Source organism: Crinia signifera, chromosome 4 (assembly GCF_055691185.1).
Source record: "Crinia signifera chromosome 4, ASM5569118v1, whole genome shotgun sequence".
NCBI lineage: Eukaryota > Metazoa > Chordata > Amphibia > Anura > Myobatrachidae > Crinia > Crinia signifera.
In genome coordinates this window covers 27270177-27294811 of record NC_139220.1, presented here as the reverse complement: position 1 = coordinate 27294811, position 24635 = coordinate 27270177, and the positions used below count along the sequence as shown (strand labels likewise).

General features: G+C 46.9%; 1 protein-coding gene across 1 annotated transcript in view; it reads left to right on the top strand.

Moving 5' to 3' along the window:
• The first annotated feature begins 3086 nt into the window (after positions 1-3086).
• Positions 3087-24635, top strand: part of LOC146073901 (neuropeptide Y receptor type 2-like) — a 41572-nt gene continuing 20023 nt past the window's right edge. The window contains exon 1 of the mRNA XM_083181469.1: positions 3087-3595. The gene's annotated coding sequence lies outside the window, so the exon portion shown is untranslated. The remainder of the gene's footprint in view (positions 3596-24635) is intronic.

Genomic DNA, 24635 nt, shown 5'->3' with positions numbered 1-24635 from the left:
TAGATCGCATCTAGTACAAAATGCATGCGATCTAGTAAAAAAAAGAACAGGCTGTAATACACTACCGTTCAAAAGTTTGGGGTCACCCAGACAATTTCATGTTTTACATGAAAACTGACTCTTATTTATCAAACTAGTCTTAAGGCCCATCCGACGGACGGGCAAAAGCTTATGCTTATGCAATTATTGTTCTACCTTCCCTTCCCTGCTACAGCAGGGCCGAAGCTGCTGCAGCAGCCAGAGCAAATCTCCAACTATCCACCTTCCCTTCCCAACCACAGTAGGGCAGAAGCTGCTGCAGCAGCCAGAGAAAATCTCCAACTATCCACCTTCCCTTCCCAACCACAGTAGGGCGGAATCTGCTGCAGCAGGCACAGCAAGTCTCCAACTATCCACCTTCCCAACCCAGTAGGGCAGAAGCTGCAGCAGCAGCCAGAGCAAGTCTCCAACTATCCACCTTCCCTTCCCAACCACAGTAGGGTAGAAGCTGCTGCAGCAGGCATAGTAAGTCTCCAACTATTCCCCTTCCCAACCACAGCAGGGCAGAAGCTGCTGCAGCAGGCACAGCAAGTCTCCAACTATTCCCCCTTCTTTCCCAACTACAGTAGGGCAGAACCTGCTACAGTAGCCAGAGCAAGTCTCCAACAATCCACCTTCCCTACCAAATCAGAGCAGGGCAGAAGCTGCTGCAGCAGCCAGAGCAAGTCTCCATCTATCCACCTTCCATTCCCAGCCACAGCAGGGCGGAAGCTGCTGCTGCAGGCACAGCAAGTCTCCAACTATCCACCTTCCCTTCCCAGCCATAGCAGAACCCTATTTCAATTGTTTCCTGATTATTTAAAACCAGGACTGGCTCTTTGAGTCGGGGGCTGGTTACGGTCGTGGGGGGGGGGACCCCACACCATTGTTTTTAAATGATTTATTTATTTTTCTCTTTTTTTTTTACACTGGAGCCTGCATGGATCTGACTGATCTGTGCAGGGGTCTACCAAATACCAAATAATTAAAATGAAGTGTTTTTCCAGGCGTATTTTACCGGCAAATATCCCACTAATTGCCGCTAGTTAGTGGACGCTTAGTAAATTAGGAATCACCATTCTTTTCCTATTCGTATTCTTTCGATAGCGCATACATTCGTATTTGTAAATACGAATGTGCTGAGAACACAAACACGAATTATCATATTTTCAGGATAGAATATGAATACGGCTAAAAAAAATGTATTTCACAATACAAATACGATTCTTTTAGCCATATTTGCCTTCGTAAATTTCCCCCAATGACACAATGGGTAATATTTACTAAGATGTAAAATACACTTCACGGGTCATGTTTCTATGGGCAACCAATCAGAATCTACTTCTTATTTATTTACCGCCCTCTAGAAGACAGTAGACAGGATCTGCAATATGGGAGATTTTACTGCGCTAACTTGAAAAAGCAGCTCAATATTAATAATAAGTATAAAGGTTGGGAGATGAGCGCTACAAATAAGATGAAAGATGAAAGAGAAGGGTAAAGTCAAAGATACACCTGTAAGGAAAAAAAGGGGTTAAGATATGTTTACGCTCCTTTGCAGGAGTGTTTGGCTGTGTCCGTGGGGAGAGGCTGAAACTGACCCTACCTGTATGCGAGCGCTGTGTGCAGGGCTCGGGAGCTGGCGGCAGTGGTTGTTGAAGTCGCGTCTGACTGTTGTTCTTCTATGGGAGCGCTGACTTTGGGGCCCGGGAGCCGGCGGCTATGGACGTTGAAGCCGTGTCTGTCTCCGGTTCCGTCTGCACAGTGCTTCAGTGTATGTCAGCGCTGATGGATGCGATCATCTCTCAGGTAAGCGGGGTGAGGCGGGCAGGTTCTTCTCTCCTTCACGGGTGGCAGGATCAACGCGTTTCATGCGTCCAGGCGCACTTTTTCAAGATAAAGTTAACATTAAACATTAAAGATAACATTGTTTTTGTTTTACAATTCAAGTCAATTGTGTGAAATGCTGTGAAGTGGCCGCGGTGGGGAAGAGGGACGGTAGACTGAAGCTTTGCCTGGAGCACCAAGAAACCTTGCCCTGACCTTGTATGTGAAAGACTGTTACGTAAATCATGTGTAGTCTAATGCTGTAAAGTTGTCATGTGTCAGGAAAACATCTATTATTCCTGTGCATTACGTAGAAAGTGTTTGTGTATTCTACACTGCATGAAAATCCTAATAATCATTATTACTAGCAGCAATGTGTGGGTATGGGCAAAAACCGGACCGGACAGAACCCCGGACCGCCGGACCGGACAGGCGCCATTTATCAGTTTCTGTCATTCCGGTGCTTGTATTGTCCGGTCTGGGGGGTGCCTGTCCGGGGGGTGTCCTGTCCGGGGGGGCTGCCTGTGACAGCTGTCACCAGGGAGAGGAGGAGGGAGAGACTAAAGTCTCCCTGTATGGTCTGGGCATGTACCAAAACCCGGAACCACATGGGGAGGCCTTCATCATCTCACCTTCATCATGACCCTGGTGATAGCTATGACTGGCATACCCCTGGACAAGACACCCCCCAGGACCGGATACCCACTGGACTGGACACTACAAGCTCCGGAATGCAGAGTTTGATGTCCGGTCCGGTGTTCCGTGGTCTTGTCCGGGTCTGTTTTTATTTACTTATTCCCGTAATGTTTAGTTAAACAGACGATTTTCCTTATGATTGTTATAGCTTCAAGTTCCATATCTTTTTACTATAATTAAACTTTCCTAATGCCTCGCATACACGGTGCGATTTACCAGGGCCCGGCATACTTTTTGGTGGCCCTGACCACAACGTGTGGAATGATGAAGCAAGCCTGCTACACAGTGGTGATTTCACGATGGGGGACGCTATTCAGACCAAAATTAGCATGGGGAGTGGGGGGGGGGGGGGTTAATTTGTGGTGTTTATACAATTTTTTTTACTAGTTTTCTGAAGTTTTGGTTAGTTGACATTTATGTAGTTATTTCTTCAGCCACATGTGGTTTCCATGGAAACCTTTAAAAGTTTGTTATCCACAATCATTGACTTTCACGCACTTACCTTTCCCCCTTGCTTTCTGTCTTGGCCATTTCTTCATGGCACTCAGGAGCACAAGGATCTTTTCCTAGCACGAGGCGTTTAGCAAAAGTTTTCTAACCGTATCTTTCCCCGCAAATGCCTGAAACCCAGTATCTTCCAATGATGTGACTGCTGGGAGCTGGTGGAATTGTCAGCAAGAATCGGGAAAGTGTGAAATGAGCTGTGCTGATTGGGGATCCTTATGAAGTCCCTCTCTGTGCTAAATCTATTATACTCCTTCACCCCAGGGCTTTCGCTGCCTATTCTGTCATTTCCGCACCTGTCAGCCACTGCAAATCCAGAGGGGAGAGAATGAAGAGAAGTATTTAAATGTGTTCCCTGGAGGATTAAACCCCTTGGCGTGGTTAATACGTTGTGCAGGCAGCATCAGAACTGAGTCCACCTCCTTCTCTTCAATTTATCCTCTGTCTCCCTAAGCCTCACACATGTATCCAGCTGACGGATTCTGCGCCTGGTGGATGTCTGTAGTCTTCTTCACTGTGGTCCAGGGATTCAGGGATGTAAATTCCACAGGTAACTACATCCTTCTTGTGTTTGTTCCCTGCATACTTTTGTATTTAATACATCTCAAACACTGGGCTGCATCCTCCAGGCAGTCATTGCAAGGAGAGGGGAGAATTCTAATGATCTTTCATTGAATAAGATAAAGTTAAGTTTTGCTGATGATTTATGACTTCATACACATATATCCAGAAAGCTGTCAGTAATCATGCTGGGATCCTGCTTTATAAATCATCCATGTACTCTAGGCATGAAGGATAAGAATGTATAAAGCCAGAGTGTGTATTATCTTTGTAGGTGTATGTATTTTTATATTGGCCAGATGGGGACTTATCTGTGTAATTAGACGGTGGATGTAACTCAGCAGAATGCGATGGTTTAACCCCTTGTGCAGTACAAAACCTGAATCTAATATATATATATATATATGATTTGCGGATTATATCTTTCTGGTGTTGCCACTGACCTCTTAGTGAAAGCTCTTTTTGTTAAAATACCGGGACTATGTAAAAACTGGACCCGGACAAAACCCCGGACCGCCGAACAGGACATCAAAATCTGCAGTCCGGAGCTTGCAGTGTCCCATCCTGGGGGTGTCTTGTCTGGGGGGATGCTTATGATAGCTATCTGGGACATGGGGAAGTGGAGATTATAGCCTCCCCGTGTGGTCCGGACCGTTCTGGTTTTTGTTACATGACCGGACCATACAGGGAGGCTTTATTCTCCCCCTCTCCCAGACCGGACACTACAAGCTCTGGACTGAAGATTTTGTTGTCCCGTCCAGCGGTCCGGTTTTTACCCATACCCTAAAATACCATATTTTTCAGACCACTTTGTCCAATGTCTTTTCTCATTCTCAGCCATTAACACAGATGTTATGATTAGAAATGCAGATAACGTTAAACTCATCCTGTAGGTTGCTTTAAGAGTGTGTTCTGTGAATGTGCCTCGTACAGTATATAGCCCATATTAGGAGTTCCAAAAGCCGAGTAAAGCAGCCGTACATAAATACTGTATTATGGTTCTCTTTCATCCATGGTATGTTGCTATGGTAAACCAATCAGATACGGGATACGGTCATTAGGTCGATACGCATTGGGTCCACACCATTAGGTCGACATGCAGAAATGTCGACATGGGTTTAGGTCGACCTGTTATTAGGTCGACACAAGCATTAGGTCGACATAGGGGGGTTTTCACTGTTTTTTTGAGCAGACAGTGAAAAACTTCATGTCGACCTTTTGGCTGTCGACCTAATGCTTGTGTCGACCCAATGACATGTCAACCTACACCCATGTTGACCTAGGCCCATGTCGACCTTTCTGCGTGTCAACTTAATGGTGTTGACCCAATGCTTGTCGACCTAACTGCTGTAGACATAATGATCCATACCCTCAGATACTATTAAATGTCTTCTAGAGGGTGCTAAATAAAGAAGAAGTAGATTCTGATTGGTTGCCTATAGCAACATCCCATGTGAAATAGATCTCCCCTCATTCTCTATCTCGTACAATAAAATGATGGAACCGGGGGAAGGGACATTTTTCTCTTTAAATAATAAGATTTGCTATTTGATGTTGCTTCTGCTGTAGTTATGAATGGAGTTCATAGGGTTGACAATGTCTAGGACAACCCCAAAAAAGTTGACATGGAGAAACAGTCGACACAAGGAAAAGGTCATTGGGCGGGATGTTCTAACATCCGCATCCCCCCCTCTGCCGGGCTTCGCATAGTTAATGACCACATATGCTCTAACATGCCATCAATAACACAAGGGACAGCTCTTGCGATAAGAGCTGTCCCTTGCGATCCGGCGCCGGTGCTGGACTTCTGGGAGTCCGCCTGTGCGTGCGCAGAGTGCCGGAGCCGGCCGCAGGACATGTTGGGAGGGATCCGTGACGGATCCCTCACACATCTCTGCGATAAGAAGCCCATAGGCTTCTGCAGGGAATCGCCAGCTTTTGCTGGCGATTCCCTCCGCAGCGCTGACACTGCGGAGGGGGAGTTATAGAATACAGAAATGCGGTAAAAACCCTGATAATGGGGTTTTTACCGCATATCTAGGTTAGAGCATCCTGCCCATTGTGTGAAAAGTTTCAGCATTTCACTTTTTTTGTGTCAAATTGTAGATTTGAGCACGTGGACCCCCAAAAAGTGTACTGTGACCCCTTGCGTAGCTGCAGATTTGGGCAAATTGCCTTGTTCCACTGCCGATGCGCTCTGCACACTTTACTGTTCCCCGTCGCATTCCATGTGGATAATAAAGTATTAAAAAGTTTAAAAAAAAAAAAACTATTGACTGTCAATCCAAAAGTTTGGATGCCATAATTCTTTCCACAAAAACTGTCTCATACTTGCCTACCCCCCTCCCGGAATGGCCCAGGCGGCTCCCGAAAATTGGGTACCCCTTACGGCCCCCTGGGAATGTGGGCAAGTCTCCGCATGCCCCCCAGAGCCCTGCTTCCCCCGGAGCCACTGAAAGAAATGCCGGAATTAGCGGATCCGTGGGAGGCTCCGCCTCCTACTCGCGGACCTGCGAACCGCAGCTTCAATAGCCTTGGCCCTGCCCCCCGACCAGGAGATTTGGTTGTCCTGGAGAGGCAAATTCAAAAGTCGACAAGTATGAACTGACTTCATATATATTATTGTACAGTTTATAATCCTTTGTAAATAAAGCCAACTGGCACAGTAATTGTACAGAGCGGATTGTGTGAGACGCAGGAAAGATGTGTATACTGCGCTGTACATGGACGTTTGATGCTCAGATGCAATATTGCGTCCTGTCATTTACCAAAGATTAGAGGCAGAACAGATGCAAATGATTAAAAACATGATATTAACTACATTATTAACAAGTGGAATTCGCTAATGAATATGACATTGTATGTGCTCTCTCAGAATTAATTAGCCCACAGAAGTGATAAGACTGGTGGGAGCAGAAATGCTTGGGTGACATCTCCCACTACATCTAGAACACCAGTCTGGCTGTGTATAATACAAAAGGATATACTGGTTTTTTTTTTCTAATATGAGATTTCTAAGCAATTTAAGGGGCATACGCACTGGCCGATTTTTGCCTTTTTTCTAAACAATCTGTCTACATCATTTAGACATAAAGCTCAATGTGTACACCCCAATGTGATGGCGAAGCGCGTTCCCGCACGTTGCTATCGCCGGCTCAGATCTTTAGTGAATGCAGTCAAAATGTAGTTAGATCGCTTAGCAGGGTTTTTGTTTTTCCTTAGCACAAAAGGCTTATCAGTTATCACACATCGCTATGCACGTATGGTTGGTCGAGACCCTGAGAAGTTCAAGGAAAAACTAATTCATACTTATCAACTTTTAAAGTTGCCTCTCCGGGGAAGCCTTCGAACTCCGGTGATCGCACACCTGCCGCTGCTCCCTCAGCCATTCACACTGCAGCAGTGACCAGGTGGCAGGCCCCGCTCGATTCTGGGCGGCTCAGGGGGACTAAGGAGCGCTTGGGAGTTCAGGCGCCCGAGCCCCCTTGGGCCGCCCCGAACCTCCCTGAGCGTGGCCTGCCACCTGGTCACTGCTGCAGTGCGAATGGCAGTGGGGCGCTCCGGCGTAAGATCGCAGGAGGGCAGAGGTCAGGGACAGGGGGAGGGGGGGGGGGTTGACAGGAGGAGGGGAGTCGGGACTGGCTACTGCTATTGCTGGGGCAGGACAAACCTGCTCTGGTAGGTTTGTCCTGCCCCAGCAAATTCCACCACTCAAGGGGGTCAGGTGTTGAACTTCTAAGACACCCCCTACACACTTTCACCTGTAGGTCTGTATAGTCGGTAATGGTGTATGGCTGGTGGTGGGGGCAATAAGCTAAAGTTTTACCTAGGCTGCTAAAAAATCTTGCACCAGCCCTGCACCCCATGCCATAAGTGTGGGCAGGATCCATGATGAGGGTATTTTGGGTCCGATTCAGGCCTGTTCGCACGATGGTGGGTGTCTACGCATTCGCATAGTCGTTCAAGCGCAAAACCCCGGAGCGAATGCCTTCAGTGAGTTACCGGGGAGTTCGCATAATGATGGGCAGGCAGGGGGCGGTCGCGAGAGACCACCGAGCATTTTATGAGTGTGTCCACAAAAGTGGTGGGCGCGTCCATAGAAACACTAGGCGTACCCCTGCGAGCAGAGGTAATGATCGGGCAGGTGGCTGAGATCACATGACATCAGCGCCCGCCCCCATTTTGGTGGAAAGTTGCCATATGAAAAGTCAGCAACCATCAAATGATTTTTCCTCGGTGCGGGTGCATGATCACATTGTGTAATGGGGATTCGCGTGGCGGGGAAGGGGGCGTGCATTCGGCGGGGCGGCATTTACCAGTTAACTAGGCAGTGAATCCTCCGTGCCTGACCTTTGCTGAGGCAGGAGTGGGGACCCGTCGGTGGCCAGATAGGGACTCGGGAGCAGGCATCCCAGCGCGGTGGTGACTGTGCCTGCGGCAGCTAGACGGGGAGCAGGCCCCGCCTCTGGCTTTGTGCTGCCAGGGATCGACCCGGGAACTGCAGCCCTGCGCTGCTGAAGGTATCGCTCTCTCTCTCTTGTTGGGTGGGGGGGGGGGGGGCAGAAATGTGGTGCCTAGGGGCGCTATGGCACTGAAATACGGCCCTGACCACCACAGGTACCTGTCATCACACGGGTGATTTCCCGGACCCGCCTCCTAAAGCCTACTTTGCTCTTTAAAGAATGAAATGGAGAGAAGACCTTTATGATAATCTGATTTGATCACACGTATACATTAGATCTGATTGTTTCCGAATCCAGCGACATAACAAATTTATTAGCCGCTGCTCCTGACATTTGTAAATACCAGCCTACTATATACTATGTACACTCCAGAAGTATGACAAGATAAGTGGCCTGGTTGCATGTATATTGATTTATATGAAGACAGGTTATAGAGGTTGTATGCGATGGCTCCTATGCTTTCTAATCAAATAGAGCTCAGCATCAGAGGCTGTATAGATCACTTAGAGTGATTCAATAAATTACTATAATGTAATTGTTACATAAAAGAAACAGGTAAATTCAATTTGTTTGCTTAAGAGAAGCCGTTTCGTATGAGACAGGTTGTATTTCCTGCTATGATAATCAGAGCATTCTTTTTAATAAGTAGCGGAAAACAGATCTCAGTGGAGCAGAAAATGGTAGTGCTGGGGGGCAGGGAAGATACAAGATGGGTTTATATACACTCCACTGGAGTGCATGACATTCTAGGCTGAGACGGGTTTGTCATTGACAGGTGATGTACGGAGGCTACTGATGGTATTTCGGTATACTGAGATACTGAACATCAGCAGCACAGGTACTGTATATTCCTAAACATCTGCAGCATCTGAGTCAGTTTCTGTGGGCACTTTAATAAGTGGTTTCATATAAGTCAATCTGTAGCTGTCTCTCAGAAAACCATTCATAAGCTGATCATTGCCCGCAGCTGTGTTTCTGTGAGATACTGCGTGCAACATCCAGAGCCATTTGCGCGGAAGAGTGAATGAACCCCAGCAAATGTAGGCTGCAACAGCATACTTGGATTAGATTTTTCTTTTTTCAATACACAGTCATGCGAATGTGTTTTCTCATTATCTGCTTTGAGAGAATATGGTGTAATGCTTCTGATGTATGTGCATAATCATACTTGCGTACCCTCCTGGAATGGCTGAGTGGCTCCTGAAATTCGGATTTGCCTCCAAGCCACCCAGAAAGGTGGGCATGTACCCTGCTTTTTCTTCTGACCTCTGGTCCGTTCGCGGCATTTTGGGAGTGGGGGCCTACAATGATACAAATCGCCATAGAGCCACAAATTGTGGCATTTGGCTGTAATGGGGTTGGCGCTTAATGAACTGTAGATTAGTGTCTCCTCTCTGGGTTTCTCCCAGAGAGATGCACTGGAAAGTTGCCAAGTATGGGCCTAATTCAGACTTGGGAGGGGGTATTCACTTCCAGGAACTATTTCCGACAGGGGAAATAGCACCCTCCACCTATTCTATATTTGTCTCAACAAAAAAGATCCAACTTTTTGTTATGGTTTTGGCTGTTACCCCGCAGCTGTGACCTCTATTTAGGAAGACCAAAGCAAACCCTACACTGCCTGTTGAACTGTCCTAATGGATGGCCAGTACTTGCAAATGCTAAGGCTTCTCCATTAATAGCCATGTTTGAAGGGGTGAATTAAGTCCGCCCCAACTCCGGTGCCACCAGGTCTTAAGATGGGACAAAGTATCAGAAATCCTTTAGGAACAGTCAAAAGGTGAAACTGGCTAACAGGGCCTGACTCCTGAGTCAACTCTCCAGAGGAGAGTGACTCCTAATGTATAAGCGACCTCGTCGCAAACCAATGGCGACCTAGTTGCAAACATAAGAAATAAACGCCACACAAAAGCACAATATAACACCATATGAAAGACACAGCAAACCACACCAGAAGTACCATAGCAAAAAATAACCTAGCTGGGGTAAATGCCAAGTAATGGTGCAAAACCTGAGGCGTACTCAGAACTGACCAAAGCTCCTGCATGTAATTATAGACAGGTAAAGAACATAACAAAATGACCAGGAAGCTGCCAGCCAGAATATAAAGAAGAAAACACAGAGACTCCACAAGGGAGCACTTACAGTTTACCAGAATCAGAACAGGCATGCAGCCGGAGTCAAGGAATGGATGAACATCCAGCTCGAAGCAGAGGGTGACTGCAGGGAAGGCTAGAATGAAACAGCCAGGGAAACAATAATGGAGCAGGGAGAAAGGCAGGTGCCTGCTGAGACAGGAAGGAACAAACAGGAGGACTGATGACTACCAAAAAGGTAGAACTGAAGATAGTAACTGGACACAGGCAGCTAGAAACTACTAACTGCAAGCTAGCATCTGGGAACTAAAGCTATAACTGGTGTCAGGGTCTGGGTTTGCATGAACTATTACAGGAGCAAGCACCAATCAGCACCATCCTCCTAAATCACAAATTACCTCCAGGTGAGCTGCCAGACCAGATAATGAGCTCAATCAGGCAACAGCCTTGTATGCAAAACAGTCACACAGAATAGAGCTGCTATAGCACAGACTCACCACAGGAGGCCACCAGAGAGTCCAATACCAGAAACAGAATCTTGGAAAGCTCACAGAAACTGACATAAAAATAATGAGCCACAGCGGTGGCTCATGACAGTTTTGTTGGAAACGGCTGTGGATTGTCGAATTCACAGATATTTCTCAACAATCCAAGTCCGCTTTCGCCCCCTTTTTGCCACTCAACAGGCGGAACACTGAATTCTGCCTGTCGAAAAACTGTCGAGCCGGGCGAAAACGGGAATGTTCTGACAGTCGGTATACAAGATTGAATACCCCCTTGATCGTAAAGAACAAAACCACCTGCACTGGACAAAACCATGCAGCACTGCAGATGGGGCAGATGTAACATGTACAGGTAGAGTTAGGTTTGGGAGAGTTATTTTGTTTATGTGCAGGATAACTACTGGCTGCTTTATTTTCACACTGCAATTTAGATTTCTGTTTGAACATACCCCACCAAAATCTGGGTGTGGTATAGGGTTCCGACAGTCAGGATCCCGACAGTCATTAGCCCGATGACGGAATCCCGACTGGCCGCAAGGGGCTTTGTTGCGCTGACCACGCTGCAGGCACGGTGGCTCGATACGCTCGCCACCTATTCTATTCTCCCTCTATGGGGGTTGTGAACCCCCACGAGGGAGAATAGCCGGTGGCCATCGGGAACCCATCCGTCTGGGTTTTAACAGTCGGGATCCCGACGTCGGGTAAATGACTGTCGGGATCCCGACTGTCGGGACCCTGTCCGGCACCCCCAAAATCTAATGCTGGGTACACATTAATAGATATACCTGCAGATCAATTGATTTGCAGACTATCCACAGACATGGTAGACCTGAGAAAAGTTCAGAGAAGGGCAACCAAGTTAATAAAGGTGATGGAGTATTTAAGCTACAAGGATAGATTAGCCAAATAAGGAATGTTTACTCTTTAAAAAAAGACAATTAAAAGGAGACATACTTAACATGTATAAATATATCAGAGTGAGATATTCTGAGCTATTGGGCAACCTCTTTGCTTTGAAGTCGGAGACTAGGACAAGTGGGCATGCGTTTAAACTAGAGAAGATTCCGTACCCTGAAAAGGAAAAGGTTTTTTTTACAGTCAAGGCAGTAAAGGTATGGAACTTTCTTGGTGTTGACGGCAGACACATTAAATACATTTAAAATTAGTTGGAAAAACATTTATTGGATAAAAACATCCAAAGGGAAAACCAATAACCACTATTTAGTTAATGTTAAAACAAAGTATGTACAGGTTAAGTATCCCTTATCCGAAATACTTGGGACCACCAGCATTTTGGATAAGGGTTTTTTCCGGGTTTTGGAATTTTTTGTTTTTGTATACTCACCTGGTCCCCTGGTGGCCCCCCGGCATCCACGGTGTCCCTCGGCGTCCACGGCGGCCTCCGGGATCTTGTTCAGTGGCATCTCCGGTCCCAGGGGTGCATTTTTTGAGTGCGCAGTCGCGCCGGTGATGTCACTGGCGTGACCACACACTAGCGCAATGCACCCCTGGGACAGGAGGTGCCACTGAAGAGGATCCCAGAGGCCACCATGGACATCTGGGGGGGAGGGGGGGTAGGGAGGGAAGGAAAAAATTGGAGGGGGGGTAAAAACCCCAAAGTATTCTGAAAAACTACGGTTTTCTGATTATTTCGGTTTTTGGAATACACCGGTAAGGGAGACCCGATCTCTTTTTCAAAGAGGGGATGACAAATCTAGGTTAAAGGTTGAACTTGAAGGACATACATTTTCAACTACTATGTTACTATGTATGTTACAGACGGATTGGGCAGCGTGTTGACATTGCAATCACCCGCAGCTCCTGGCGCGGATGTTGGCGGATTGCCCGTTCACACAGCAGGCAATGGTGTAATGGTTAGCATTACTGCCTCACAGCGCTGAGGCCATGGGTTCGATTCCCACCATGGCCCTAACTGTGCAGAGTTTGTATATTTTCCTCGTGCTTGCGTGGGTTTCCTCCCGCAATCCAAAAATATACTGGTAGGTTATTTGGCTCCTAACAATATTAACCCTAGAATGTCTGTGTGTGGGTGTAAATGTCATAGGGAATATAGATTGTAAGCTCCACTGGGGCAGGGACTAATGTGAATGTTCAAATATTCTCTGTAAAGCGCTGCGGAATATATGTGCGCTATATACGAAACTGTTAATAAATAAATAATAATAAATAAATGTCTTTGGATATGTCGGGCATCGGATGAGTCGTGGAGCCGATGTGATATATCTCTGTGAATGACGCCATTCACAGATATACCGCTCGCACACACACACTGGCAGATGGTGCAACTCTGCACATGTTACATCTGCCTCACCTGCAGTGCAGCATCATTCTGTCCATTGGAGAAAAAAATCTGCTTTGCGATCAAGTCTGAATTATGTCAGTAATATATGACACTTTTATCACTACAACAGTATGAGTAGCTGTCTCTTCTAGGGAACAGATGGAGGTAGGCAGGTCATGCTGGCACTTGTTGTACTGCTACAGCTGTGAAGCCACAGTTTGCCTCTGAGCATATTGTAGTTGACAACTGTGATTGATATCTGGTCCAGGACCTTTCTAAAAAAAAACCTGTGATGTTTTGTGTGCGTGACCTCACCTCGGGGTCACTGCTGTTTATTCTGGGATAATATCGTAGAACACTTCAAGTGAATGGGCAATTTACGGTAGCTATAGAAAACACAAAGTATTATGGACACATCTTAAAATGTATGTTAGAGAACAGAGATGATGGACTGGCTATGAAGAGATAAGACTGGGAAAAGGTAATCATTACTCTGGATTGATAGCCTACATGCAGCTGCAGAAAACTAATTATAAAGAACAGCTTTAAAATAGGGCAATTTGTCAGCGAGTCTGTCTACAGTCCCACCACACCTCTGACAACTTGCTTTTCAATTGTTCCATTGTAAAGAAAGAAAATTAGGCAAATAATGCAATGCTCACATGTGCGTCTAATTTTCTTACACTGACGCCCATTCACTTATTGATTCATTGTTTCCTCAAAAAAAATGAATATTCGCCCCATAGGTAATATAATAAACCCACACAGGGACAATCCATCCGTTCACTTGTTCTTTGGGTGCCATGAGCACTCTGAGTAGTGAGTGCCAGGGAAGGATCCTGCAGATCCCTATCCCGGAACTGTATGCAATATGTACCCCATAGACTACTACGGGCTAACGTCATGTTGAGATGGAGTTAAGTACAGGGGCAAAACTCTGGAATGCAGAACTTTTGGAAGCAAAAACTGGAGACTGCAGCAGATATCCCCGATATTTGCTACGGAACCCAGTACATACATTCGTGGGGAATATTTATTATTTGCGAGTACCCCAAGTCTTCAACATAGGTGGAAGGTAATACAACTCCTTCTACAAATTATTGTGTTTTGGTCCCCTGAGGCATTATAGAAACGGACAGCTACAGTATTCCCAGTGTGTGAGGCCCCAATCTGCATCATTTACACCAGCACTATATGTTTTTATATTTTTTTAAATAATTGGTCACGTATTGCATTATCATAATAAACTATCTTCATTTTATGTGAAATCAGTCCAATCTTTTTTTTATCATGTTGGTAATATGGTCTGGGTGTTGGGGAATAACGTACCAGGCCCCAGGGGAGACTGAGAAGCAGGTACCTGGTAGCGGAAGGTGGACAGCAGGGTGCTAAGCTTGGCCCTGGCTGATTGGTACAGTAATCCTGCCAGGGCCTCCTCCTTTAATTGCCTCACTCTGGGCCAGATGTATCAAGCTTCAAAAGTGATAAAATGGAGAGTGATAAACAGCCAGCCAATCAGCTCATTCCTGCCATGTCACAGACTGTGTTTGAAAAATATCAGGCAGGAGCTGATTGGCTGATTGTTTATCACTCTCCATTTTATCATTTTTGAAGCTTGATACATCTGGTCCTATAGAACATTTGATGAAAGGAGGGTTCCGTAGTGGCTGGTGAAGCATTCCTCCAGTACTGCCTGCTCCTACTCCATTGAATGCTGCCCTCCTCCCCAGACTGCTGGTCCATGCTGCCCCTGGGATAGCTGGTCCATCAGTATGAGGCCAGACCAGCAGACGTGCAGGAGTCCTGTGAGATCATGATGATGTCACCTAACCTATCACTAATGCTTGGTACACACCAGGACGACTAGGGCCCGATCCCCTCAATCTAGATCCAATTCCGACCAATTAGATGTAGATTGTGTGGTGATTGGGCCCTTTTCTGTCCTGGTGTGGACCGATACCGATCCGATGCGCGGTCCCGCGGGTCGGTCGTTATTCAGATCCTACCTGCTGCAGGTAGGATCTGAATAACGACCATACTGCCGGGTGCGGGTCGCCATCGGATCGGACCCGCTCACGGTGCACATCGTGAGCGGGTCGTGCCCCCGCATCATCGTGAGCGGGTCTGAAGAAACACTGACGACCCGCTCACAATGTGCATCGTGAGCGGGTCGTCGTGGTGTGTACCCTACATTAAAACCATATGGGATTGGCTTTCCTCGGTGCAGCTACCCCCTCTGCACCCAGTCTAATGCGGCCTTGCTAGAAATCTGGTCCAACACAGTTATTTGTATCTATGAAGGTTAAAAATACTCACACGCTGCGAGGGAAGAAGTTTATAGGGTGACTCCGCTAAAATTATACTTTTATTGGACAGATGTTTGGTCAGCGATGTTATAGCACTTGTCAGGGCCTGAACGGCTTCCAGATGTCAGTAGCGGTGGTGGGGAAGAACCGAGATAGGAACAGAATCTTCTCTGTACCATAAATATATAAATACATTATAATAACCATAAGGGGTCATTTTACAAAAGTTTCTCATACTGAAAAAGAAGTGACGTTGCCCATAGCAACCAATCCGATTCTTGAACTTATCTATTGCATCCAAGGAAATGAGAGACAGAATTTGATGGTAGCACTGGACGCCAGCAAATGAGAAATGTTTAAAAGGACCCTGAAACCCTGGAGAAGTCACAGCTGCAGAGAAGCGTTTAAAACAAATAAATGGAACCTTAGAAGCTGTCTGATTTCCTGCAATTGTGGAGTTTGAGCTCCAGGGAAAAGGTGGGGAAAGAATAAGATGTGATCAGGTAGAATTGGCTCTGTGCTTGCTGTTGTGCCCCAAGCACTGCAAGTGAGCGATACATGGAAAATGGGAATTACGGAGCCAGCGCCTGTGTAAGCTGCACTTTTATGCTCCCTCGTATAATTGCACTAACAAAAATAACTCGCTGAGCCAGAGAACAATGCGGCTGATGAGGAGAAATGAGAGTTCTTGCCGTCATGTGCAGGTGAGAGCAGACGCTGGAAGAAACACAAGGGCAGGAGATCATTCTCCTACAGTATGGGCCTTATTCTAGTTCACTCTTTCTGACAAAATCCTTCTTAGATGGACAAAACCATGTGCACTGCAGGTGGGGCAGATGTAAAATGTGCAGAGAGAATTAGATTTGGGTGAGTTAGTTTGTTTCTGTGCAGGGTAAATACTGGCTGCTTTATTTTTACACTGCAATATAGATCTCACTTTGAAGTAAAACCCCACCCAAATCTAGCGCTCTCTGCACATGTTACATCTGCCCCCCTGCAGTGCACATGGTTTTGCCCCTCTAAGAAGGAATTTGTCAGAAAGAGTGAACTAGAATAACCCCCAATGTTTGGAAAGGGAGTACAGTACTGTATGTGCACTTGATTTTCTACAGCTTACTATTTACCTCCTCAGATGTTCCCGAAGGACCCCCCTTCCTCACAATGGCCCTTATTCTGATCGGTGCGGCCGGATCCGATTATGCGTCCAGGACCGTGCGTGCGAAACCCCGCCTTCCATACGGATCGGCAACTCCGTCGTACGCGGTAAGAAGCTGGCCGAACGGACCGCACGTGTATTTTTCACGGAATACGCCTCCTCCATCTCAGGGACCCTCCCCCATCATTCGATGGTCGCAGACCATCGAATGCAGGACCGAGTGCTCCACCAGCTCCCGCAACCTCAGACCACACGGACATTTTTCCGTGCAAAAGCAGGGATCTGGGCGGGCAGCTGACATCCGGCGATGTCATATGTCCGCCCCCTACACGTGCGTCACGGCCGCATTACCATACGTACGCCCAGCGTTTGCATGGTAACGCCCATGAAACGCGGGGTGTATGCATATGGTAATGAGCCCAAATAGCCCTTCACGCCCCTCTCCACCCCCTGTTCGGAGTGTTCACATTTCATGCGGGATTTGGCCGTACGCCCCGCTCGCACCAGTAGCGCACGCAGGGGGGATTTCCGAGTACCCAGAAACCCCGGAGGGAACCGGAGATATCTGAGTTCAAAGCAGTGGTCCCCATCCAAGCCTGTTAATTGCTGTTCCCAGTCAGATATTTCAGGTTCTGTCTAACGTAGAGTTTTTCTGAGAATATATTCCAAAAGCTGGGACTCTCCCCCTTTGAAAGACACTAGAAGCTTGTCTCTACTGTTCCCAGAACCAGAGATATCAGCCTTCCAGCAGCTGGTTACTGCTCCAGCTCCACACACCTGGTATGTAGTTTTATATACTCGTTGGCAGATTGCTCTGCCTCCTGAAATCTGATCCCCTAGTCCCCAATATAATTTGGTAGGTGGGATTCTCTAGTGTTTAATTCCATTAAAATCTAAGAAATCTATTACCGGGAACTGGAGATATCTGCAGTCAAGCAAGTTGTCCTCCCACCAGAAAATTATGAATAATAAGCCCACTCCACTATACACCCCTCCTCTGCATATTAAACATCCTCTACCACCCCGGAAGTTATGTATCAGGGCCCCTTCATTCAGCCCAATGCCCCCTTCTCCCACCATCTGTGCAGTAAAGGGGTAATTAGTGGAAATTACTGATCCAGGCCCTACATGCTGAGCGGTTGATATAATACCCCCTACCACCCGCGGGACATCAAAACATATACTGAGTCACCTAAGTGTCCATCTCCGTACTTTGCTCCGCCCCTCTGGAAACCCCCTTCTAAAAATCCTGCGTTTGCCCCTGCGCACATGCGCAGACACAAAACATCGGCGGCACGAACGCACGCGGATATTACCGCACCGATCAGAATAAGGGCCCAAGTGATCCTTTGAATGACCATGTCTCCCCATATTGTTAACCCTTATATAGGAAATCTAGGGGGAAATTTAATAGGATGAGAGAATCAGAAAGTGAGAGATTTGGTAAGAAATCTCCAGGTTTTTTTAAAGCGGCAATCATTTACACTGCAAAACCAGTTTGATTTTGCAGTGTAAATGATTGCCGCTTTTAAAAAAAAAATTCTCTCATCCTATACAATTTTACCCCATATCTTTTTTCGCACAACATTTTTGATTCAAATTTATATAATAAATGCGAGTGACGCTGGCACTTTTAGTGGTTATTTGAAGGTTTATGTTCTCTTTTTGTCTATTTAAATTCTTGTGTATAGCGCACACATTAAGGAATAGGTGTGTGTGTGTGTGTGTGCGTGTGGGGGGGGAAAGTAACAATTATTTTATTCCTAAGGTTCAGTACAACAAGCCCGATAGAATTCTATGATGTGAGTCAAGCTCTAGAAAACACATCTTGTGCCCCATTCTGTAGATGCATAGGACCCAATGCAGAGGGATATACAATGAACCCTTCTCCGATAGTGGGCACTAGGCATTAGCTTTACTTTACCCAGGTCAGAAGACATCTCTGGGTGTTGCCATCAGCAAGAAGATGATCCATGCTGTCGGAGAGTCCAGCAAGTAAGTTGACGGTGGGGTCTGATGACAATTGCATTTACAATTATAAATAGATATCATCCAAAATATGAGTGGTATCTGGCATAATACATAGTTGTTGACCTTTTCCTAGTATAATCCTAGAGTTTAAAAATACAAATGCTCTGGGATTACCGTCCCAGAATGTCAAAGAGGTTCTTGGATTTTAGGAGCTCTCCCTGACTCCTGAGAGTGTCGGTCGATCCAGCCTGTAACAGGACGGCAGTGCGCTCTGAGGCTCCATCGCCTCCCCCAACATCATAAAGTGATGTCCCATTGTCTTGGCAAGCAGGGAAGCAATCACCCTACCAAGAGCATCCTCAAGACATCCAGAGTGGCTGTACAGGTCTCATGGCTCCTCACATAGCACTGCGGCAGACATCATGGTGTCTCTTTTCCAAATGAGGGGGAGCTGGGCAGGCTGCTGTGGCAGGTGAGCTTTGGTGGTCTTGACCCATGGCATCCCACCCTAGGCAACAGCACTGCAGTCTCATCCTAACCATCCTCTCCTTCCAGCCTAACCATCCTCTTCTGCAGTCTAACCATCCCCTCCTGCAGGCTCACCCTAACCATCCCCTCCTGCAGTCTCATCCTAACCATCCTCTCCTGCAGCCTAACCATCCTCTCCTGCAGTCTAACCATCCCCTCCTGCAGGCTCACCCTAATCATCCCCTCCTGCAGTCTTACCCTAACCATCCCCTCCTGCAGCCTCACCCTAACCATCCCCTCCTGCAGTCTTACCTTAACCATCCTCTCCTGCAGTCTAACCATCCCCTCCTGCAGGCTCACCCTAATCATCCCCTCCTGCAGTCTTACCCTAACCATCCCTTCCTGCAGTCTCACCCTAATCATCCCCTCCTGCAGCCTCACCCTAACCATCCCCTCCTGTAGGCTCACCCTAACCATCCCCTCCTGTAGGCTCACCCTAATCATCCCCTCCTGCAGTCTTACCCTAACCATCCCCTCCTGCAGCCTCACCCTAACCATCCCCTCCTGCAGTCTTACCCTAACCATCCCCTCCTGCAGCCTCACCCTAACCATCCCCTCCTGCAGCCTCACCCTAACCATCCCCTCCTGCAGTCTTACCTTAACCATCCTCTCCTGCAGTCTAACCATCCCCTCCTGCAGGCTCACCCTAATCATCCCCTCCTGCAGTCTTACCCTAACCATCCCTTCCTGCAGTCTCACCCTAATCATCCCCTCCTGCAGCCTCACCCTAACCATCCCCTCCTGTAGGCTCACCCTAACCATCCCCTCCTGCAGGCTTACCCTAACCATCCCTTCCTGCAGTCTCACCCTAATCATCCCCTCCTGCAGCCTCACCCTAACCATCCCCTCCTGTAGGCTCACCCTAATCATCCCCTCCTGCAGTCTTACCCTAACCATCCCCTCCTGCAGCCTCACCCTAACCATCCCCTCCTGCAGTCTTACCCTAACCATCCCCTCCTGCAGGCTCACCCTAATCATCCCCTCCTGCAGTCTTACCCTAACCATCCCCTCCTGCAGCCTCACCCTAACCATCCTCTCCTGCAGCCTCATCCTAACCATCCCCTCCTGCAGCCTCACCCTAACCGCGTCTTCCCGAATCCTAATCCTCCACTTAATTATTTAAATGCATCCTGCCCGCATTTGTATGGGAACACCCAGGGTTTTCATGGGGACGCCCATGAAATGCTGTGCCTTTCCATGCCCCATCGCCAACCCCCGTCTGGCCACAAGACAAAAACCAAATACCCCCATAACACTGCAAATAGGCCAGAAAAAGAGATTCACATCGTACATAATCATAAAATGCAGAGATCTCAGATACACACATTTGCAAACTTATGGTAAGCCATCAGCCCCCCGCAAGGCCTGGTGTCTACCTTGTTTATTACTTGTTCCCCCAGAAGGTCTCACCCACAGTCCCTGACATTCCAGATGAGTAGGTAATTAGGCTTTAATGTGGTGGAGGTGGTAATGACGGAGCAAAGATGACACTAAACGCTGTATACTGTATACTAAACATCAATAGCTTTAGCAGCTTAATGAAGGCAAATGTCTTTTGGCTTGCTGAGGTCCGGGACCTATGTCTCAGCCACAACAGTACAACAACATCTTGCTTTACTACTGAAAATAAATGATGTCCTTTTATAATGGAATTAACTGTAGCTATGACTGAGATAAGCAGCAAGATCTACAGTCCTCCGGTCACGCCAGACGCAAATTAGGGAAGTTACTTTGTTATTAGCTAGCAAACAATTAATAACATGGGATTTAGAAACACTTGTTCTATATATGGTTGATATATTATTATTATTATTACCATCATGCTGTCTTCCTAACTTGAAAATGAGATAGAGGTAATACCTGGGATAGAATTTTTAGTAGGATTAGACACATTTCCCCTGAGTCTCCGCTGAGAATTGCCTGAGATACTGCCACATGGGGGCGGTATCACCACTCACGATGCAAAGCAGACTCTCTGCCCTGTATCTGGAGGCACTCCATCAGTAAGAGGCCACTCATCTATATATTAATATCAGAAGTCAGTTAGCATTGCCCCAAATGCTATTAAGGGGCTATACAGATGTCACCCTGCCCTCCTGCCCAGCCTGCCACTGCCTAACGGGGAAAAAAGGAGTAAAATGAACAAAAAACAAAAGAATTGGATTGAAAACGGCTAGTGTTACTAAGGGTATAGGTCATTGGGTCGACCACTGAAGGTCGACACCTGAAATGGGTCGACATGGCTAAGATCGACAGGGTTGGATGGTCAACACAAGCATTGGGTCAATAACGGCCAACAGTCAAAAGGTCTAAATGAGTTTTTTCACTTTTTTGTCCCGAATGTCAACATAGTCGACTAGGACACTGTCAAAGTGTACTGTATCCGCCCGCCATGCTTCGGGCACGGTGCCTCGCTGCTCTCAGCGCACTAGTCCGATCTCCCCCACGCCGTAGTGGATGATATATCATGAAATACCGCCCCTCGACACATGTCGGCTCAAAAAACACAAAAAACTCATGTCGACCTTTTGGCTGACGACCTTGTCATTGTCGACCTAAGGCTTGTGTCAACCTTCCAATCCTGTCGACCCAATGCATGTCGTCCTTTATAGGGTTGACCTTATGACCTTATCTCTTTAATAAGTAGTGGATGGCCAGAATGTGCACCGGTCGACAGTCCTGGTGTGTGTGCTGTATGACACTCATTGGAATCATGTGTGTATTGTGAGATGGTCACCGAAATGGTGTGTGTGCGGTATGACAGTAATTGGGATGCTCCGTGTATTGTATGGCAATCACTGAGATGCGTTGTAAAGTGTTCCCTAAATTCTGGATATGTAGATTTAAACTTTTTCCCTCTCTGACTTAAGCAGGAAGTACTAAGGGGGTCATTCAGTATATTCGCTGCTTAGCGAGCAGGCAGTCGCTGCCCCGCCGCCCAAATCCCTGTGCTACGATGCGAGAGCATATGTACACTTACACATGCGCTCCCATGCACTATCAAATGATTTTTCCTCCGTTCATTATGAAAAGTAAGCCTGGACCTGTTATTCAGATGGAGGCTTTCCGACGAATTCGGGGTGGGCACTGACATCATGTGACATCATCCACCTGCCCAAAGCAGGCATGTTCACACCTGCATTTGCTGGGGTCCGCCCAGCGGTTCCATGGGCGCTCCCACTGTTTTGTGGACCCCAGCAAACGCCCCACGCCTGTCGCTCAGGCTGCGATTGTTCTCTTTGCCGACATGGTTGAAGCCTTGGTGAAACAGGGAAACGAGGCCGAATTCGGACCTGTACGAACATTCTAGGATATCACTTAAGGGATTATAGGGAGGGAGCTCAGTGCTCAGGCATCACCAACATCACCCACTGTATACCTATATATCTTTTTTTTTTTTAATTGTTAGGGGTCCACACAAGTAACTTGCCCCCACAAACCTTAATCCACCAAATTCTTGTATGAATGGGTAAATCATTTTGCAACGTTAAATTCTCTTTTGAATGTTTTTTTTTAACATCATAGCAACTAATGTGTGACCTTGTGTTTGCATGACAATTAACACTTAACTTAAATATGAAATAACGACTCGAGACTAAAGGCCCCCGCACATTAGTCTGACTTGTCCTAAGGACAAGGCGGACCTGATTTCCTCTGCAGCTCCCCGGGAGGGGGACACACGATTAGGCACTTTATGTGCCAAGTTTTGCATATGATAAATCGCTTGCAATTTATCATATGCAACTCCCGGGGAGCTGCAAGGTGGAGAGAGCAGGGGGGGGCGGCGGACATCAAGGTTTTTGGGCTGGCGGGGGATGCCACTAGTAGGGTAGAGACAGCGGGCAGGGGATGCTGCGGGGGACGCAGAGACAGCAGTAATGGAGAGCCGGGCAGGGGGGGCCGGAGCAGGGAGCTGTCAGTGCTGAAAAAAAAAGCCCATACATACATTTGAATGGGCAGCCTGTGATTGGCTGAGCGCTCTCTCTCTCCCCGCTGCCTCTGCCCTACTAGCAGCATCCCTTCGCCAGCCGCCTCGCCTGCCACCTGAAAGTCCACCGCCCTCACCCCTGCTCCCTCCACCTGCCCGTCTCCCTCGCCGGCGTCCGCCGCCTCTGTGTCCGGCTGCACATAAGATTTGCAAATCTTATGTGCAGTCGGTCCGACCTCCCAACTCCAATCTGATGCACATGGGACCGCGCATTGGGTCGAAACGGGTGTCCAGACATGCGATTTGGCCCAATTTCACTGCCCGATCCATCTGAATCGGGTGAAATCGGGACCAAATTGCATTGTGTATGGGGGCCTTTAGGTTTGTCAGAAAGTGTTAGCTGTATTTATTAAAGCACTTTAAACTAATTTAATTGATTGTAATTAATTAATGGCAGCCAAGTAAGAACGGCTAATTATTTAGGCCCCACCCATAACTATCCTTCCTAATGAACAAATACCCTAACAACAAGCAGTATCTGCTCAGCCTTCTATATTGACTGCCCACCCATCCAGGTGGTGTCGCTGTCCCCGACCGGGTGATCCAGCGATGGCCTATAGTCAACGAAGCTGAGCGTACCGAAAAACAACTATATACAATGAATCATCCCTTAACAAAGACTTCAAATCATTTAACCTGCCGTTCTTTCCCGCCAAACAGACAACGCAAAGAAACACCCACCCACAACCAAATTAAGGGAAGGGAGGGCGGGAAACTCAGGAAAAAGAGGAAAACTCCTCCTCTTCCTGCAGCTCATATCCACAGCTAACTTTGCCATTCCCTGCATCCTTATTGGATGCCGTGTCACATGCTTCTCTAAGGTGATCACATACTCAGATGTTTAACCCACTACATGCCTATCTCAGTTATTCCGTTCTTCCATTCCTTAAACACAAGCTTCTACCGTATATATCATTAAACTTGGGGGTCCTGGGAGAGTTATCGCAGTGGCTTCATTAATAATGCATCAATGGCATATATGCCTCAGGAAGGTAGAAATAATATAAAGCATTTGGAAGTGAATAACAGGAAAATATTTCACGTACACAAACTGTGCGATAGATTTCACATTTCACATTTTTAATGTCTGCAAACCTTTATTTTATCTGTTACAATTCTCTTGCCTTGCGGAATATCTTTTTTTCAGAAGAGAAATCGCCATATTTTGTCAAGTAATTAGCAGGAGCAGCATGAAGTGTTGGAGAAGGATACGGTAGCCGCTGGGCTCCCAGCGAACGTCTCGCAGCACCGCAGAGTAAATTACTTATGTAGTGCCAACTCTACAAAACAACTGGAGTCATCTATATTTAAAACGGAACTAAACTGAAAACAAGGAACCCAGTTGTTCAGTGACTGCTATACACCACTTCCCTTTCCCGCAAGGTTCTACGCAGATAGTTTTATATTTTGTCTGTTAAACTTAAAACGACACTTATATTAAAACCTATTTTATTACTATAGCTAGGAGCCCTTCTCGGAGTGTGGTGAACATACATTCAGCTTAAATTCCAGGTTTATAAACTTATGGCAAAATTGTTTTCGGTACTCTTTACCTAGCACGGCGCCCATCGCGGGCATTGAATGCACTTAAAAATCGGGTGCGACGCGACCGACGCGATGCCCGCAATTTCCCATAGGGAACAATGTTAAATTTCTCAATTGACCCGATTTTAGTGTTCAATGCCTCAATTGACACGATTTTTCCATAGGAAACAA